The sequence below is a fragment of the Nicotiana tabacum genome, chromosome 18, assembly GCF_000715075.1.
Source record: "Nicotiana tabacum cultivar K326 chromosome 18, ASM71507v2, whole genome shotgun sequence".
In the NCBI taxonomy this organism is placed as follows: domain Eukaryota; kingdom Viridiplantae; phylum Streptophyta; class Magnoliopsida; order Solanales; family Solanaceae; genus Nicotiana; species Nicotiana tabacum.
The window spans coordinates 40617337-40637719 of record NC_134097.1 but is presented as its reverse complement, the minus strand read 5'-3'; positions in this window follow the sequence as shown (position 1 = coordinate 40637719).

Here is a 20383-nt window from a genome sequence, read left to right as displayed (position 1 = left end):
GGACTTATCTCAACTGTTTGAGCGCTAAGATCTTCCTCATGAGGTACTGTCTGGCATCTTCCGAATTGTCTCAAAACTCGGCCGGGTGCGTAAGGTTGAATGCTCTTAAGCCTCATCAGCAAGAAATGAGTTTTAGTCGCCGACATATATAAGATCTCATCAACAGGAAAACATCCCAACGTCCATTGTATTTGGCTGGCAGTAAGAGCTTGCAAGAACGAGGTCCATGCCAGGACTCCTTTGGGCCAAATGATCTCTTTGGTTTTCGTGTAAGATTCTTCTATGCGGGTCTTTCCCGGGGAACCATGGCTCAAAATCTCGGAATGATGGCAGAGGTGCTGGGTCATCCATATCTGCAGGAGCAAATTACAACCTTCGAAGAAATTTCTCCCAGCTTTACAAGCCGTGAGAGCTCGAAAGATGTCAGATACCACCATTGGCGCGAGAGTACTGTCATTTTGCGTGAGTAAAGTGCTGACGACCCCAGATATCTTCAAATCGATGTTTCCATCTTTCCTTGGAAATACCAGAAGGCCCAGGAACATCATCATGAATGCTACCCGTCTGTGCTCGTCCCACTTCTGACGAACCCCTTTGCTGCACAGTTTGTTGATTGGATTATTGAATCCCCCTCATGACCGTACCTATCATATATGAAGCATGGAGTACAGAATCCGGCTGCTAGATCCGGGTTGTGGACTGTTCTAGGTATTTTCAATGAATCTAGGAACCGATGTACCGTGACGACTCTTGGGGCGACCAAGTATTTTTCCCTTAACGGAAGTTCAGTATTCCCGATGTATCCGGCCATTTCTTCCAAAGTTGGGTTGAGCTCAAAATAAGAGAAATGGAAAACATTGTGCGCCGGGTCCTAATAGGTAACCAAAGCTCTTATGATATCTCCCCGAGGCTGGATTTCCAACAGACCCACAAGACCTTTCAGATATTTCTTAACCTCATTTTGTCCTTCAACACCTAGATCATTCCACCATAGCCGTAACTTGACAGAGATTTTGGTCATTATTGAAAAATGTTCATTTTGCATCGTGCTCATCCTGCACATTTATTAAGGTGATTTTAACAAAAATGATTGACTCAAAATATTTTATAGAGGGGACCAAGTTTTGAACGCGGCCTTTAAGCACTTCGAAGACGAAGCTTTTAAGGCTGTGTGGGTCTAAAAATGCTAAACGAAACCCAAAAGTGGCTATTTATGCAAAGTCAGCCTTCCGGCGTCCCTTTCGGGAACATTCGGCTATTTATGACAAAACAGCATCACCTGACTTATTTATGACTCTTTAAAAATTTGAAACATATTTTTGATTTTTGGCTATTTTAGAAAAATGGGGTTGAACCCGACGAGGGTTGCCTACGTATCTCGCATCCAGTGAGAATCAAACCGGCGTAGTTCGGGCATATAGGAAAAAATCGAATAAACCTAGAAATCAGGAATGCGTATTTTTACATTTTTTTTTTGAAAAGAGATAAAGATTAAAAGAAACTATTTATTTTTTATATTATTTTTTTTTTGGGAAAAATTTGGACTATTAGTCTGAATTCATAAAAGGGGTACTACGAAAGAAACAACACATTTTTTTTTATGAATTTTCGATTTTTTTTAAAATAAATACCTTTTTTTTTTTTCTTTTTTTTTTGATAAAAGAAAATTTTTATATATATTTTTTTAATAACTCTCAATAAAACAAGACAGTTTTTTTTAGAAAAATTCCGGCGAGGTTTTGACACTACTTGGACATTGGTTTTATTTTCCAAAAATAAGTAATTATCTCCCCTACGCTGCTATTTTCCCCCTTTTTTTAGGAACCGGTCGACATGCGGAACCGAAGCAAATAAATGCACAACACAGATAAGAATGCAGCATGATGGTCTTTTCCATTTCAGGTTGCCTGTCCTAGACGGACCCAACCCCTGTGTTGAGTCCCCTAAGTAAAATGCAATATGATGCAAATAAGCGTTCCTACTAGGGATCCGGCATGAAGTTTCGTTATACTAGGTTTAAACCTTGGTATTTGTTCTAGACTGTGTACCCGAGCGGACAACTCGAGTCGAAGACGGGGCTACGTACCGGGGACCCGCGAGATCGTCCGGCTTTGTAACTTATCCGACCTCTTTCTTATTTAAGGTATTGACGCTAACAGAATAGGGAGTCTCGACCAGCGAGCTTCTCCCCGGAGGTAAGAAAAGAAGGGTTTCAGCACAGTTTATATACAGTTCAGATAATATCAAAGCGGTAAAAACATTTAGCACGTTATGCACAACATGTAATAAAGATCAGATAATAAAGCCAAATATAACAACTATTCTAAGCTCGAATTCTTGAACCCTGAACCAGTGGTTCTGGGTTACAATAGTCCCCAGCAGAGTCGCCAGAGCTGTCACACCTCCTTTTTGCGCGCCCCGCCCCGAAGGGTTAAATGCGCGGGTGGAGTTTTTCCAATTTAAGTGACAATATTCGAAATGGGATTATTTAATTCAGAGTCGCCACTTGGGAAAGGTTTGGCTTTTGGTGTCCCAAGTCACCGGTTTATCTTGAATCCCAAATCGAGGAAATATTCGACTTTTCCAAATGAAGTCTGCGAACCAGAAATTCTAAGTAAGGAATTCTGTTGACCCGAGGGAAGGTGTTAGGCACCCTCGAATCCCGTGGTTCTAGCACGGTCGCTTAAATTGTTATAATGGCTAAATATCTGATTTAAATACAGGTTGTGACTTATGTGCTTTTATCAAGCTTAAACCGCTTCTATTATTATCATTTATTTTTATGGAATTGCAACGTCATGAAAATGCATCTCGGACCACGTCACAATCAATGCACCCGTAGTTGTTAACACATTTTGACTCCGTTGAGACTTGGATTTGGGTCACATCAATGTGCACCCGATTTTAAGAATATAATTTACTTAAAGTCGCGCTTAAAGAATCTAAACGCGTTATTATCTTTGGGGAAGGCAGTGGAATTCACTAAAACCGTCCCTCCCAAACTCTAAATATTTATCATTGTCAATTATTGAGGGCCCCGCAATTTGTATTTTTATTTGGCGAGGCTCGTCTCATTATTTTAGAAGGGCATCCTACAGTGACTACATTTCTATTATTTTGTTTCCAGAGATAGAAGAACGAAGAATATATGCTAATTGAAGTATATGTTTTGGCCTAAATTGGACTCCTATCCATTTCTGATTAATTACTTATAAAGTAAAAAACATCATGCCTTACGAAAATACTTTGGTCGAACATAAGATTACATATGAGATTGATGAAATGCAATACTTAATCCGAACATTACATACGAAAAGATTTCTTGTTGAACTTAAACGAACTTATTTGGGCTAGATTAAAGGATAACTGGCAAAGTAAAATGTTTTAATTTGACAAAGAATCATGTATGAGTTAACGAAATACAACACTTAATCGAACACTTCTCGAGTTGGACTTAACTAAACTTACGTGGACTAATCTTGACTAAAAAAAACTAAATGAAACAGGAATAGTATTGTATAAGGTCGAAATATACATGCCCATATTAACAAACAAACTACCGAGCTAAAACACAACAGGATAAACTTAGTCGAATATCAGTACATGCTTTCGAACTGTTGAATTATAAACTAATCAATTTTCACAGGCCTGTTAATGTACTATGAATATTACAGCAAATGCTTGAACTTCTTCAACCTTTTTCATTTCATGCTTTCAAGCTGTTTCAATTACATCAATATGGAACTTGAAATGTGTACCTGAAAATGCTGAAAGTGCAAAGGAGAAGAAGAAGAAGATGGGGGAATCAGTAGCAGCAAAAAGCAGAATTAACAGTAGCAGCAGGGCAAAAATGCAGCAGCAATAGTGAGCAAGTTAGCAGCAGCAATCAGAACAGCACAACAGAAAGGATTCTGTTGCGAGATGGAACTAGAGTTGGAGAAGAAAAAGCCAGATGAAACAGCACGCAGTGTGATACTCCAGACAATCCAATTCCGGAATATACCAAATGCAACAAAACACTGACAATAATCTCGATTGAAATTTAGAAGAAAGAACACTGCCTAACGTATTGACAATAGATGAACTTCAGACAAACAAGACTAAGTTTCTGATTTCTTAATCTGTTTTTATCTCTTTCTTGCTCTCTTTCTATTCCTGCCAACTCTTTCTTTTTCTTTTCTATCCTCACAATGTATGTATCTCCAGCTTTCTCTTTCAAAACTCCTCACAGTGTATTTTTCCTTCTCCCTCAGGGTCCAATCCTGTTTTTCCAATCTTTTTCCTCTCCCTTTCAATCAGATGTCCTCCTCCTTTTATATGCCTCCCTTAACCCTTTTAACAGCCTATTTTTAGAGTATCCCAGTACCCTCCCATGTGCCTTTAACCTTTTTTCAGTTCCACTTTAGTTAATTAGGTATAAAAACCCCATCATTCCCTGGCAGATTTAACTTTTCCATTTTATTTAACTAAAAGCAAGTATGGGCAGTAGGATATGTTGAAAGCATATGCTGTCAAACCATTTTAAAATTAAACAAAGGACCTTTATGCAGGCCACAGGCTGTGCACAAAGCACATGAGATGCACCAATGCACATGCTGTGCACGAGTGCACATGCCTTCCAATTCAGAATTTAAGCACTACTGATCCAATTCAACAGCTATAAGTAAACAAAACTGGTTCTTAATTGATCCAGGCAAATGTTCATCAGAAGCAAATCGATTTACTTTGTTCAGACAGTTGAAACTAATTGACGACACATGTCGACTCGACTATATTAGCATTAACATACACAATCGTAGCCAAAAATAAGACATTTAAACAGTATCGATACATGGTTCGAATTATACTGACTAAGCAGAAATACACTCGAGGAGTCAACTAGTCAGTCCAAACTTGAAAATCGACTACTTGCACAACATTTACATACACATTATCAGAACAAATGGAAAGACTTATTCAAACAAACAGAAGTTCAGGCAAAGTGGACAAACAAAAGTTGGTAAAATTAAAACAAATATGAACAGATTTTTTAAAACAAATCAACAGACTAAAACAAAAATAAAGAAAAGAAAACAGACTTACCTTAAAACTTGAAAAGTTAACAGTTTGAACTCGGATTTGGACAAACTTTTCTTAAGGCTGAATGGACTTTAATCGAAGTGTTTCTCAAATAGAAACACTTTGATTATAGTCCATCAGACCTTAACCTCTTCGGTTTGAACCGGTTTGAACCAGTGACGAGGGACCTTATGGTTTCAAAACTCAGATCTAATATTCGTGCTTCCCTGGTTATATTCGGACCAAACCAAGTATGGTTTGGTCACGAGGGGGGTCTGGGGGGTGTCTGGTATGAGTTTAAGGCAGATCGGTGTAGATTAGGTTCCGACTCGAATCTTCAAATGAAGATTCGAGAAGGTGGGATAGGATTCGAAGTGTGTGGTTGGTAGATTTGGGTTCAGGATGGCATGGGGGTTCTATGGTGTTAGGGGCGAGGTCACCGGCGTCCGTGCCGCCGGTTTTCATGGTGAGGGGTACAGGGGCGGCTCTAGGGTTTGTGGGTTTGGGTGAAGACGACGAGGCTAGGGTACTGGATAGGGGGCAGGGTAAGGATCTAGGCTTATATAGTTAGTGGGTGGGTTGATCTCAACCGTTAGATCAATCTAGATCTACGGTTTGGATCTGATGGTCTTAAGTGAAACAGTGTCGTTTCAAGTGTTGAGGGTTTGGGTTCGGTCCGGGTGTAGACGGGTCGGGTTTGTTGATGGGTTATGGGGAATTGATCTTGGCCGTTGATCAATCTAAGATCAACGGCCCAGATCACACTGGGCTAAAACGTCGTCGTTTGGATGTCCTGGGTATCAGGTGGTGTTGGACCGGGCAGGCCTGGGTTTTGGGCTGTTCGTTTGGGCCAATTTTTGTTAAAATTGGCCCAAGTCCGGAAGGGAAGGGATCCTTATATTATTTTTTATTATTATTTCTTTTTATTTATTTCCTTTTCCTTATTTATTTTAAAACAAAACTAAAAAAATCAAATTAAAATTAAATACACACTCAATACAATTATTTGCACACACACTAAAATATTTTAAAACAAGTAAAATTAAACAAAACAAAATCACGGACAAAGGTGCCTGTTTTATGCTTTTCTATTTAAACCATGTTACGATTCAGATTATGCATGACACGTCACATTTTTTTTTGTTTTAATAAAGTAAATATATAAAAATGGGCCGAAGTCACAAATAAATCAACAAGGTGCCGCACAGAAATCCAAAAATTGTACAGCATGACCAATTTTATTCTTTTGGAGCGACTGTCGCGCAAAACAAAAATCACGTGCTCACATTATCGATTTAGATTTCGAAATTTTCCTTATCGAGTTATCGATTTCGATTTCGATTTTGTCCTCTTCGGTTATCGGTTTATCGATAAACCGATAAGATATACTAAAAAGACCAATTTTTTTTACCCTTATTCTCTAATACCATTTCCTTTACCCTAAGTCCCTAACCCTATTATTTCCTCTACCACATTTAAGGAATGATCATATTTAAAGATCAAGGGAATGTAGTTCAAATTAATGGAAAACAGAATTAGCAGTGATGATGTATTTTGTTTTGTTTTTTTATACTTTTGGAGTGTTGGTGGCATACATTTGATCCCTTACTTTAGTTTTGTTGCATGTGCTTGTTGACACAATTTTTATGTTATAAACAGTGTTCATCTTATTTTAGCTTCTTTTTGTCCATATTAGTTAGGCTTGTTTATAGCGATATACTTTCCGTGGAATCCCGCAAAATTTCTTACTGGTGTAATCGATAACCGAATCGATAAGCCCCCAAAATCGATAAATCAAAATCAAAAAAATCGAAACCTTATTGAAACGATAACGATAAATATATGTACAAATCGATAATCGATAAGTAATTATCGATAAGGGTCAAAATCAAATCGATAAATCGAATGCACACCCCTACTCATAGTATCACAACCCTAAACCCAGACCCGGTCATGATAGCGCCTCTCGTGAAGACAAGGTCAGCCGACACAAACCCCCAAATAAATTAACAGATATAATAATTCATAATTAAGTCATTAATAATGATAAATCCCAAAATAGAGGGAAATCTATCAACTGCGGAAACGAACACAGGCCGACATCGGGGTGTCACCAGTCATGAGCATCTAAACATATGTTTATGAGTCTGGAAGAGTTTATACAGTCTATTACAAAACCTGAAACAAAAAATAAGATAGGAGGGAGAAACACTGGGCTGCGAATGCCGAGCAGCTACCTAGTGGACTCCGAATGGTCTGCTGGAAATAATAAACCCTCGCTAGCAGGGCCTGAAGTTCCTGAATCTGCACACATGATGCAGGGAGTAAAGAGAGTACGCCAACTCAGTGAGTAATAAAAATAAAGACTGAGCGATAAGAAAACACGTAAAACAAAGCAGAATGCTACAAAGAGGCAGTGTAAAATCAATACAAGGCAATAAAATAGTGAAATCTTATAAAAACACCTTAGTTTAGTATAAGCTTCTTAAAATACCTTTTCAACAGTTAAACAAGTAAATGAAAAGCGGAGAGAAAAGATAAACACATAAAATCAGCCCCTCGGGCACAATATCAACATAATCAGCCCCTCAGGCAATAACATGGAACAACACCAGCCCCTCGGGCTATATCACATATCACACTAGGTACCCGCACGTAGTGGGGGTATACAGACTCCGGGAGGGGCCCCTTACGGCCCAAGCGCAATATCAAGCCATCTCATGGCATAATCAATAGGCTCTCGGCCTCAGATCAAGCCACCTTGTGGTGTACAACTGTCGATGCCCCTTTTTTCTATGGGTCGAAATCGGGTATACGACATTGGGAGGACAACTCTATTCCCTTTCGAGAATTGGGTTTAGAAGTTGAAGAGTCGCCACCTAATGATTATAGTGCATTAGGACACTTTTTAGAAGAGTTTGAGATGAAGAGACCAGAAATTAGGGTAAGGGCTAGAAATTATCCCGAGGGGAAGGTGTTAGGCACCCCTCAGGATCCACAAGTCTGGTTCCCGACCATGCTACAATTGTGACTTTACAAGTAAACAATCAAGGATCAAATAAGGACTTGCATACAACATTGCAATTAGGTTGAAACTTATGAAAGTAAGTAGAAAGAGAGAGCAAGGATTTGAAAAGTTTAAACAACTCTAAAGGAAGCGAATAAAGAAAAGGGGTCCTAGGTTTGTGATTAATATGGATCACTTCAATGCAATATCCAGCAATCACTCCTTAGAAGAGGGGTCGCACGTGATATTAGCGCACCGGTCATCATATCCATATCTACCCTTTCCCACCCCGTTAAGGTGTTAAAGCGCGAAATGGTATCGTTACTTATTGCATGCTATTACCCATCCCAATCCTATCAGTCCCGGAGGCATATGAGACTACTAATCCTAAAAGGGAGGGAGTTGGGGCTTTTGCGGAGTTTTCAAAAGGATAAAAATCTAGGCGACAAGCAATAACAGATAGCAGTTAAAAGGGAAACAAATAGCAGTTAAGGCACAAGTTGGCCTCCTCATTCAAAGTAGCAAATTATTTAGCATGACTTACAAATACTGGTTTGGTCTGTATTAAACTTAACATAGGAAGGGTAGATAATTTATCACATATTTTTCAGATAAGAAGTCCGAATTAGGCCTGTCTGCTGGTTGTAATTATCAAAACTGATGCAATTATAAAATTTACCGCAAAGCTTGCCTAGGCGTTAAACAAAACCTATAGGCATGATATCTATTAGTTTTAGAAATAAAGAAGTAAACTGATTGCAGAAAAAGAATTGTCAATTACATGGACATAAGATCTGCAGGCGTTAAACATTATTGCTATTGATTTTAGGCTTATAAGCGAGTTGACGATTCAAGTTCAGTTAACAGCTCCTATAGATATGCTTTCTAGGTGTTACTGATTTGAGCACTGTTATTGCTTATGTAGGAATCCTATAGGCAGGTTGTCTACGCGCTATTGATTAAGTATTTAAATCCTATAATAGGTTTGCATACTGACAGATGCAGAATGCAGAAAGTCCTATAGGCATGGTGTCTATATGAAGATGCAGAATTTTAGAATCGGCTTACATGCATTGCATCTGTTATGAAATTGCAGAAAACCCTATAGACATAGCATCTATATGAGAATACAGAAAATCCTATAAACATGGTATCTATATGAGAATGCAGAGTTTCAGTGATTTATAAAACGCAGAACTTTAGAAAATAATCCCTATGAACATGGTATCTACCCCTTGCATGCATAGTCCCCTACCCTTTTTCCACTAGCCGACCCCAAATATGTATTACAGGATTATTACAGACCAGAATGAATAAGAAAGAATATATCAGAAATTAAAGATTCCAACCAAGGAGAGCCTAATTCAGACTCCAGGTCTGAAATATGAAATAAACCAACTTCCAAAGATCAGATTCCAAAGCCTTCTCTTATCTGGGGTGTTTCAGAGATCCAAGGAGTTTCAGGAACTCCAGGCAGTGCTTACACCCCAAATATATTGCAGATTCAGATTATAGTGCAGTGTGGAAGGGACAACCCTCAGATGTCCAAGTTCAGAGGGAATTCAAGGTCCCAAAGCAAGGCTCAAAAGAGAGGGGCAGAACTTAAGATTCTAGGAATATGTGTAGGTGCAATAGAGGGGAATTAGGGAATGCCAAGGCAGGCTAGTGGTTATGCCTAGCCATATGCTAGGCTGGCACACCCCTAACCAGCCTGTAGGCCAATCAATTATGAGTAAAGACCTATTGAAGGTCAGACTAGGGCCTGGACAGTGATTAGGACACTATCAGACTAAAGTCTCAAACTCGGCATACATGTAAAGGGGAATGGGGATGGGGAATTGAAAGAGTTTAGGACTCAAGATGGTTCAGTTCATGTCCATGGACAATAATATCAAGTATTTCCATGCTTCTGAACCATAACTCAACCACATATGGGGGCTTAGGGTTTGGGATTCATATAAGCAGGAACGATGAAATAAACAAACTTGTAGAAAATCACAGCATGTAAACAGTAAGAGATGAACTATAGAACTAACACATAAGGGGAAGAGACAGGACTTGAACATAAGAACATACCAGTTGCAGAAAAGTAAGCACAGAAAAGCAGGATTCTTTCAAGCAAAGCCACAATCAGAGAAGAACACTTTATGCTTGTGAGTTCAGAGAACTCGAGCTCTTATGAAAATTCTAAGTGTATTTGAGAGTGAGAAGTGAGCAGAATTGATCGTGTCAAAAATTGATTCTCTAAAGTGAAGAAGGGCATCCCCCTCTTATAGTGTAGAGAAGCAAGCAAGAAAGGTAAAAAAACCTTTTAAAAATCAGTCTCAAATATTCTCCCTTCAGCCAAGTGATTTAATTTCAGACGGAAAAATATAAACAAGTAAAGGAAATTTGAGTAAAATCTTTCATAGTAGCCTAAGAAGGGAAAATACATGAAGTATATTTAAGGAAAGGTCTCAATAGTACTTGATTTGTAAAGAGAAAGGAAAGGGAATCAATCAGACAGTTAACAAAATCAAAGTAAACAGGTTTGATTCGAAGGAACCCAGTCAGGAATAGGGAGTGGAGGGCTCAAAAAAAGGAAATTAAGGGCAATCAATCAAGACCCTATCAAAGGGGTCCAAAATCAATCAAGCAATCGTCAAAAATCTTGAAAGAGGGGTTTCTCACATATAAAGCAAACAATTCAAACAAAATAGTCTAGCATTGAAGGGTTTAGGATCACAAACAAAAGAATACGAGTTCAGTCATAGATTCATGGTGAGTTTGAAAGTTCAGGGTCCCAAAGTGGAACCCTAATCCAATTTATCGAAGAAACCCCCAAAATCTAGGATTTCAAATTGAATCAAACACATAAACGAGAAGGCAAGTGAACAGACTTAAGGAGTCTCATGAGGAACAAACTGACCACGATAGCAGGTTTGAAACATTCAGAGAAAGAAAATTGATTTGAGAGCATAAAAGGACACGTTTTGGAAACCCAGAGCTCAGACATGTCCAGAATAGATGAACACATGCTTAACAAGAACACAAACAGAGTTCAGAAAAGCAAAAGTCAAGAAGCTCGGTAGTAAATACACATGGTAGAAGAGTGAGGAAAATTTAACACGGATTAATCATGTGAGCACACATATAAAAGAAAGAAAAAATAGACAATACATGCGTAATAGAAAAGGAAAACATACGAGCATAATACAAACGAACATCTAAAAGAAAAGAACAACAAGAATCAAAAGACCTTCAGAAACCCTAATATGAAATCGAACGATTTTTGAGAAGGAAATTTGGGGAAAACACTCAAATCGTCAAGAAAAGCACAGACATAACATAGATCTAAACAAATAACGGTGAAAGAACCTCGAATGGCTTAGGGTTTCAGAGAAACCCTAGAAGTGAGAAAGGCTTGGAAGAAAATCGGACGGGTTTAAAAATTGGACTAAGTGGTTGGGTCAAAATGGGAATTGGGTCATTTAATTTGGGGTGGAATTGGGCCAATTGAGGCTACAATTGAAAGGGAGAAAAGGCTATTATTGAAATAGAAATAGGCTAAGTGTTAAATAGCCAATTTTCCCCTTTTTATTTTATAAAAATAGTAATAATGATTTAAAAAGTAAATTAAAAATACTGAGCAAACAAATACTATATAAATATCAATTTAAAAATATTGGAACCAGTTTTATAATTATAAAATGCTATTAATCATAAAATAGGCCATAATTGCAATTACATGCAATTAGCTTAAAAATGCCAAATAAATTTGTAAAAAAAATGCAAAAATCACCTTAATTATATTTTGGTGTAAATACGGGAATGAAATAAGTTATTTACCAAAAAATAATAATTTTGAGAATAATTATTGGATTTTGTGGTATTAAAATAGGTTGTAAATCGGTTTAGAAATCATTAAAAAAAATACTAAAACTCTTGGGTGTGCTTATATATGCACATACATGCTATTTTGGAAGAATTTTGGGTACAAAAATACCTAGGAAAAAATTAGGTATCAACATCTGCCCCTCTTTACCCGAGGAGGATGAAAGAGTTGTCGGGTAAAGATAAGATGGCCAATTTTGACCGGAAGCGGCGATTGAAAAGAATTTTGACCGAGATTTGGTTTTTGAGCCGCCTACATATCCCTGGTCTTACAGGAATCAGGCCATATGTAGTTCCGGAACCATTAACGGAATATGCTGATGCGATGTTTAGATTGAGGGAGGTTTTCTGAAAAATCGATAGGCCGCGGGAACCGGAGCGGGATCGCTCCTGCTAAGACGACTGTTGATAGCCGGTGTACCTGAAAATGAATAATACCAACATACATTGTGCATAAATTTAAATGTGAAGCAAGTTCCCATCGGACCATGAGTGCTGTCCTCAGACGGTTAGGATGACATCCTCGAACTATGACGTCCTGGGCCATGAGGCGTATGGTAAAGGATTCGCAGGCTATGAAATGATGTTCTCGGGCTATGAGAATGGTGCCTCTGAACCATGATGCCTTTGATATGCAAAAGATAAAATGGGGGCCTCAGGCCATGGCATGACGTTCTCGGGCTATGAAAATGGTGCCTCTGAACAATGACGCATTTGGACAATTTGGCGATCTTTCAGCCCATGAAATGTAGAAGGTGGCGATATTTCAGCCGATGCGAGACGTGAATAAAGGTGGCGATATTTTAGCCGATGCAAGAAAGATAAGGTGGCTATCTTTCAGCCGATGCAAGAAAATAAAGTGGCGATATTTCAGCCATGCAAGAAAATAAAGTGGCGATATTTCAGCCATGCAGGATGGAGACAGAGCTTAGTCTCGGAAGGCAGAAAGGTAGCCTTATGCAAAATACAGATGGAGACAGAGCTTAGTCTCGAAAGGCAGAAAGGTAGCCTTATGCAACGCAGGAAATGCAGATGGAGGTAAAGCTTAACCTCAGAAGGCAGAAGGGTATCCTTATGCAAACGATGATGGAGGTAGAGCTTAACCTCGGAAGGCAGAAAGGTAGCCTTATGCAAATGATGATGGAGGTAGAGCTTAACCTCGGAAGGCAGAAAGGTAGCCTTATGCAAAATGCAGATGGAGACAGAGCTTAGTCTCGAAAGGCAGAAAGATAGCCTTATGCAATGCAGAGAAATGCAGATGAAGGTAGAGCTTAACCTCGGAAGGCAGAAAGGTAGCCTTATGCAGTGCAATAATGTAAAAGGATGATTAGTAGTAAGATCTTTTAGCTGATAGCCGATTGCAACAAATGACTGCTGGGGAGATTGTGTACGGATAGCAATTGCGGGCAAGTGATGATTCTGAGAGGTTGCATTCTTGGGAAAGTATGCGTACATAAATATACCTGACGATATTGCAAGTCGAGTGCCTACATCCAAAGAAAATCGTGAATTCTGTGAGGGGAAAGGTTAGTTCGTCTTCCCCGGGCTCTTGATGTTGTGTGTCATTGGGGTAGCATCGCTAAACAACAACAATTCGGATAATAGCTATGCATGATTTAGTAAATATAACGTATATAATTGAAAATAGTTTTCTTTAGATGAACCAATGACTACGACGTGGTCCAAGACATTGCAGCCTCTTTTCTCCGGAATTTTGAGGGTCCTCCTCAAAATTCTGCTCCAGTTTGCTGAGCGGACATTTTTGACGGCTGTGCTAAATGAATAAAAACATCTTTGGAATTTTGAGGGTCCTCCTCAAAATTCTGCCCCAGTTTACTGGGCTGGCGCTTCTAGCGATGCATGAACTAAAATTAACTTCGGAATTTTGAGGGTCCTCCTCAAAATTCTGCCCCAGTTCCAATAGCGGGGAAAATGGAATTTTTATTAAATTATGACCGAACCCATAGGGCTGCCTACGTATCCCCTCTTAAACGGGAATCAGGTCAGGCGTAGTTCAAATTACATCATAGAGGGAATCATAAGTGGTTACACATAATATCGTTTTACTACATCCGAATTGATTGGCTTTGGCCAGACTTCTCCATCAATCTCTGCAAGAATAAGGGCTCATCCAGTTAGAACCCGGTGAACCATGTACGGACCCTGCCAATTCGGAGAGAACTTCCCCTTGGCTTCATCTTGATGTGGGAATATTTTGAGGGGCAGAACAAAATGTCCTTGGCTTAACCCTTTTATTGAAGGCTCTGGACATTTTGTTCTAATACAACTGACCGTGGCAAACTGCATTCATCCTTTTTCCCATCTATAAGGGCTAACTGCTCGTAGCGACCTTTTACCCATTTTCATCATCCAACTCTACTTCTTGTATGATCCTTAAGGAGGGAATTTCTACCTCGGCGGGGATGACCGCCTCTGTACCATAAACCAGCATGTAGGGAGTTGCTCCGGTCGATGTACGGACTGTAGTGCGGTATCCAATTAAGGCGAATGATAACTTCTCATGTCATTGTTTGTGCCTTTCGACCATCTTCCTTAGTATCTTCTTGATATTCTTGTTGGCTGCTTCCACAACTCCATTCATCTGAGGCCTGTAGGTTGTAGAGTTCTTATGTTTGATCTTGAACGTTTCACACATTGCTTTCATCAAGTCGCTGTTGAGATTGGAACCATTATCGGTGATGATTGACTCCGGAACTCCGAATCACCAAACAATGTGGTCGCGGACGAAACCCGCTACAACCTTCTTAGTGATCGTCTTGTATGATACTGCTTCGACCCATTTGATAAAATAATCGATTGCCACTAAGATGAACCTGTGCCCATTTGATGCGGCAGGCTCGATAGGTCCGATAACATCTATTCCCCAAGTGGCGAATGGCCATGGTGAGCTTGTTGCAGTAAGCTCGTTTGGAGGCGCCTTTATCATATCTGCATGTATCTGACAATGATGGCATTTGCGAACATACTGGATATAGTCTGTTTCCATAGTCATCCAAAATACCCTGTTCGGAGTATCTTCTTTGCTAAGACAAAACCATTCATGTGCGGCCCGCAGGTCCCTGCATGCACTTCATCCAATAGCCTGGATGCTTCTTTTGCTTCGGCACAACTTAGTAAACCCAAATTGGGAGTCCTTCTGTACAGGATTCCTCCACTGTGAAAAATGTTACTGGATAGCCTACGAAGTGTGCGCTTCTGAGTAGCGTTGGCAAGTCCTGGATATTCCCCTGTTGTTAGGTACTCCTTAATGTCATGGAACCATGGTTTTCCATCCTCTTCTTCCTCAACGTGGGCACAATAAGCTGGCTGATCATTAATCTTTACTGGGATGGGATCAATGAAATTTGTATCTGGATGTTGGATCATGGACGACAAAGTAGCCAATGCATCAGCAAACTCGTTCTGGACTCTGGGGACGTGCTGAAATTCTGTCTTTGTGAACCTTTTCCTCAACTCCTGTATATGATGCAAGTAGGGAAATATCTTAGAGTTCTTGGTTGCCCACTCTCCTCGAACCTGATGTATGAGCAAGTCTGAATCCCCGATCACTAGCAACTCCCGAACGTTCATGTCGATGGCCATTTTGAGCCCCAAAATGCAGGCTTCATATTCAGCCATATTATTGGTGCAAGGGAACCTGAGTTTGGCGGATACCGGGTAATGCTGACCGGTTTCTAATACCAGGACTGCTCCTATGCCAACTCCTTTGAAATTTGCAGCTCCGTTGAAAAACAACCTCCAACCATCATAGGATTCTGCAATATCTTCTCCTATGAAAGATACCTCTTCATCGGGAAAATACATTCTTTAGGGGCTCGTTTTCTCCGTCCACGGGATTCTCAGCGAGATGGTCCGCCAAGGCTTGCCCTTTGATTGCTTTCTGGGTCATGTAAACAATGTCGAATTCACTTAGCAGGATCTGCCACTTGGCGAGCTTGCCAGTGGGCATGGGCTTCTGGAAGATATACTTCAGAGGGTCCATTCTGGATATGAGATAAGTAGTGTAAGCACAGAAGTAATGCCTTAACTTCTACGTGACCCAAGTCAGAGCACAGCAAGTGCATTCTAAGAGAGAATACCGGGCCTCGTACAGTGTGAACTTCTTACTGAGATAGTAACTGGCTTGCTCCTTTCTCCCTGTTTCATCATGCTGTCGTAGAACATAACCGAATGCTCTATCTAATACCGCAAGGTAAAGCAATAAGAGTCTTCCCGGCTCAGGCGGAACCAAGACCAGCGACGTTGACAGGTATTCCTTAATTCTGTCAAAAGCTTTCTGACAATCATCAGTCCATTTGGTAGCAGCGTCCTTCTTCAACATTTAGAAGATAGGTTCACAAATGACCGTGGATTAAGCTATGAAACGGCTGATATAGTTGAGTCTTCCCAGGAAACTCATCACGTCCTTCTTGTTCTTTGGCGGCGGCAATTCTTGGATAGCTTTTACCTTTGATGGATCCAATTCTATTCCTCGACAAATCACGATGAAACCCAATAATTTTCCAGCAGGAACCCCGAATGCACTTGGCGGGATTCAGTTTCAGATTGTACCTCCTCAATCTATTGAAGAACTTCCTTAGGTCTTCCATGTGATCCTTGGCTTTCTTGGATTTGATGATGATGTCATCCACATATACCTCGATCTCCTTGTGTATCATGTCATGAAAGATGGTAGTCATGGCTCTCATGTAGGTGGCCCTAACGTTCTTCAAACCGAATGGCATCATTTTGTAATAGTACATTCCCACGGCGTGATGAAAGCCGTTTTCTCTGCACCTTCCTCATCCATCCATATCTGATGATACCCAGCGAAACAATCAACAAAAGACTGCAACTCATGCTTGGCGCAGTTATCGATAAGAATGTGTATGTTAGGCAAGGGGAAGTCGTCTTTGGGACTGGCCCGATTGAGATCCCGGTAGACAACACAAACTCTAACTTTCCCATCTTTTTTTGGCACTGGCACGATGTTGGCTAACCATGTCGGATACTCTACTACCCTGAGAACCTTGGCTTTGACTTGCTTGGTAACCTCTTTTTTGATTTTCAAACTCATGTCGGGTTTGAATTTCCTGAGCTTCTGCTTTACCGGCGGGCATGTTGGATCTGTTGGCAGTTTGTGAGCTACAATGGATGTGCTGAGACCAGTCATATCATCATATGACCAGGCGAATATGTCTTCATATTCCTTCAGGAACTCCATATACTATTTCTTTTCTGATGGTGACAGGTGAACACTGATGAGTATTTCTTTGACATTCCCCGTATCTCCCAGATTAACGACCTCAGTTTCGTCCAAGTTAGACTTAGGCCTATTTTCAAAATTCTCAACTCCTCTGACGACCTCTTCTGGTATATCATCCTCTTCTGATTCTGTATCCGTTTGTTACGTCGTCTCGTTGCAAGTCACAATCGTTGGTTCATCGTCAAGGCAAGTAATAGTAATGCTGTGTAAAATAGAGTGAATGATAGAAAAATAATAAGAGCAAGATATATAATAAACTGAAATACTTCGATTAAATTCATAATTGTTTTGAGTATCAGAGCTCTTTTCAGAATTAAATACAATGCGGAAATAAAATCATCTAGTCAAAAGTAAAATGTGATGCATGGTGCTTTTGTTTAGCCTTACTACCCCAAAGCTTTCTGGGCCCTGGTGGTTCTAATTGACCAATTGCTGAGGCGCTCTCCTCGGTTCACAACTTGTATAGAAAGGCCTTCCTCCCCTTCCTCCTCGAAAATAACACAGCAGTCCATATCATCATCCTCCAGGAACAGATTCTTCACGGCTGCCAATGCTTCATCTTCCTACGACCCATATATAGTATCTGCCGGCTGGAAAGTCTGCTCCAGGTGAGGTATCGGTGCTCCAATGGGTAGTAGGGACCGCGCCATGGTGGCGACCAGTGATTGAACTCCTCCCAAGTGTACTCATACCCAACCCAAATGTAGTGCCATGTTTCTTCAACTTGATAGGTTTGGCGATTCCCTGGAGGTTTTTGCCGAGTCCCTTTCCAGGTTCGTACCCACACCAATTCAGGATACTTTCAATCTTGTTATCCCACCATTTATCTTTGTCTACAGCGTTGACTCTTTCAATGTGGTGGTATGTTTCTCCGCCTATTCTCCTTCTACCTCCAATCATTGGGATGGTCTGGCGACTATATATGGGGTTGCTACCATCACCATGAATGATCACCTCTTGGTGATTCCATTCGAACTTCACTGCCTGATGCAGGGTTGATGCTACAGCTCCAGCGGCATGGATCCATGGTCATCCCAATAGCAAATTGTAGAATACTGGGACATCTATCACTTGAAAGTCAACGTCGAACTAGGTTGGCCCATTTGCAAGCATAAGCTGATCTCTCCGATAGTAGACCTTTGGGACCCATCGAAGGCTTTGACATTGATGACCCCATCTTTGATCTCGTGCAGGCTCGTTCCCAATGTTCTGAGAGTTACCAACGGACAGATGTTGAGGCTGGAGCCTCCATCGATCAAGACTCTAGTGACGAAGTAATCCTCGCATTGCACGGTGATGTGTAGGGCCATGTTGTGACTCAGTCCTTCCGGCGGCAGTTCATCTTCGTGAAAGGTGATTTTGTGGCTTTCCAGTATTTGTCTTACCATATTTGCCATTTCGCCCCCAGTTATGTTGCTGGGCACATAAGCTTCGCTCAATATTTTCATCAAGGCATTTTTGTGTGCGTCAGAGCTCTGTAGAAGAGCTAGGATGGAGATCTGTGCTGGTGTTTTGTTCAACTACTCAATGACCGAATACTCCTTAGCTTGTATTTTCCTCCAAAGATCATCGGGACCAGTTTTAGTAGTCCGCCCCGAGGCTTGCTTACTAGACTCAGCTAGGTGCTCTGGAGTGTAAACCCTGCCTGTTCTGGTCATACCCTGCGCAACAATTGCTTCTCCCGTCTTGGACTTTCCTTTCCTCCTTGCTTCAGCTGTATAATCCCATGGTATGGCATTTGAGTGGAACGGTGTTACGTCTGACATTGCTACAGGAATGGGTACCCTCGGTGGTAACACAACAACTTCAAAGAGTACAGGTGCCTTTGGAGCCCCAAACTCAACCGCAATTAGCCCGGCCACCTTCGCAGAAGAAGGTGCTTCAAATTCTAGAGATATAGACATGTTTACTTCATCGCCCCTGGAGGGGTAGTTCTGCACAACAATCGGATTAAGTGTGACTGCTGGTTTCTTTGGCTCATCATCCTCAGCAATCAGTCCTATCAATCCCTTAGGGTCCCAGTCATCGTCGATCTCAATCATGTGAATGTCCCCACCTCTGTGATCAGGCAAAGGGTTGTTGCAGACATTAGGAGCAGGCTCCTTTGCTACGATAACCTTATTATCGATCAGAGTTTGAATCTTGTCTTTCAACGAGCGGCACTCATCAATGGTATGTCCCTTCATGCCGGAGTGGTACGCACAGGTCTTATTAGGGTTGACCCACTGGGAAGGATTTTCTGGAGTTATGGCAGGGATAGGGGAGACGTAACCAGTAGCTTTAAGTTTCTCATACAGCTAGTCAATTGGCTCAGCGATGGCTGTATATTGTCTGGAAGGTCTGCGGTCAAAATTTGGTCTGGGTCAAGGGAAATTTTAGCGAGTGGGAGGTGATTGGTAGTGAGGGGGTTGGGCATTATAAGCTTGGTAAACAGGTGCAGGTTGAGAGTATCTGGGTGAAGTGGGTTGATATGCGGGAGGTGGAGATGATTGATAAACGGGTGGTGGATTTTGGTAAGAGGGTGCGGGTGCTTGGTAATTCGGGATAGGCTGATATGTAAGTGGAGGTGACGGGTAAGTGTGGTATTTTAGTGGTGATTTGGCTCCCTGTGCGACCATCACAGCATTGACATCCTTCTTCTTGGACGTGCCACTTGACTGTAAAGCCTTGTTGGTGGCGTGCAATGCTTCAAGATTAGTAACCATACCATTCTTAATGCCTTCTTCAATTCTTTCTCCCAGCTTGATGATATCGGAGAATTTCTGGCCCTCGATCAGCATCAACCTCTCATAATATTGTGGGTCTTGAGCCCGGACGAAGAATCTATTCATCTGTTCCTCTTCTAAGGCCGGCCTGACCTTAACAACCTCTGATGTCCAACGAATAGCATACTCGCGGAATGTCTCGGTAGGCTTCTTCTTCAGATTCTGGATGTAGAATACATCCGGTGCATTCACTGTATTGAATCGGAACCTATCCATGAAATCCGATGCCATACCTACCCAGCTTGTCCATTTCTTGGGGTCTTGACTGATGTACCAGGATAAAGCATCCCCCTTCAGGCTTCTCATGAAGAGTTTCATACGGATTTTCTCATTTCTTCCGACTCCAACCATCTTATCACAATATGTCCTCAAGTGGACTCTGGGATCTCCCGTGCCATCGAACATTTCGAACTT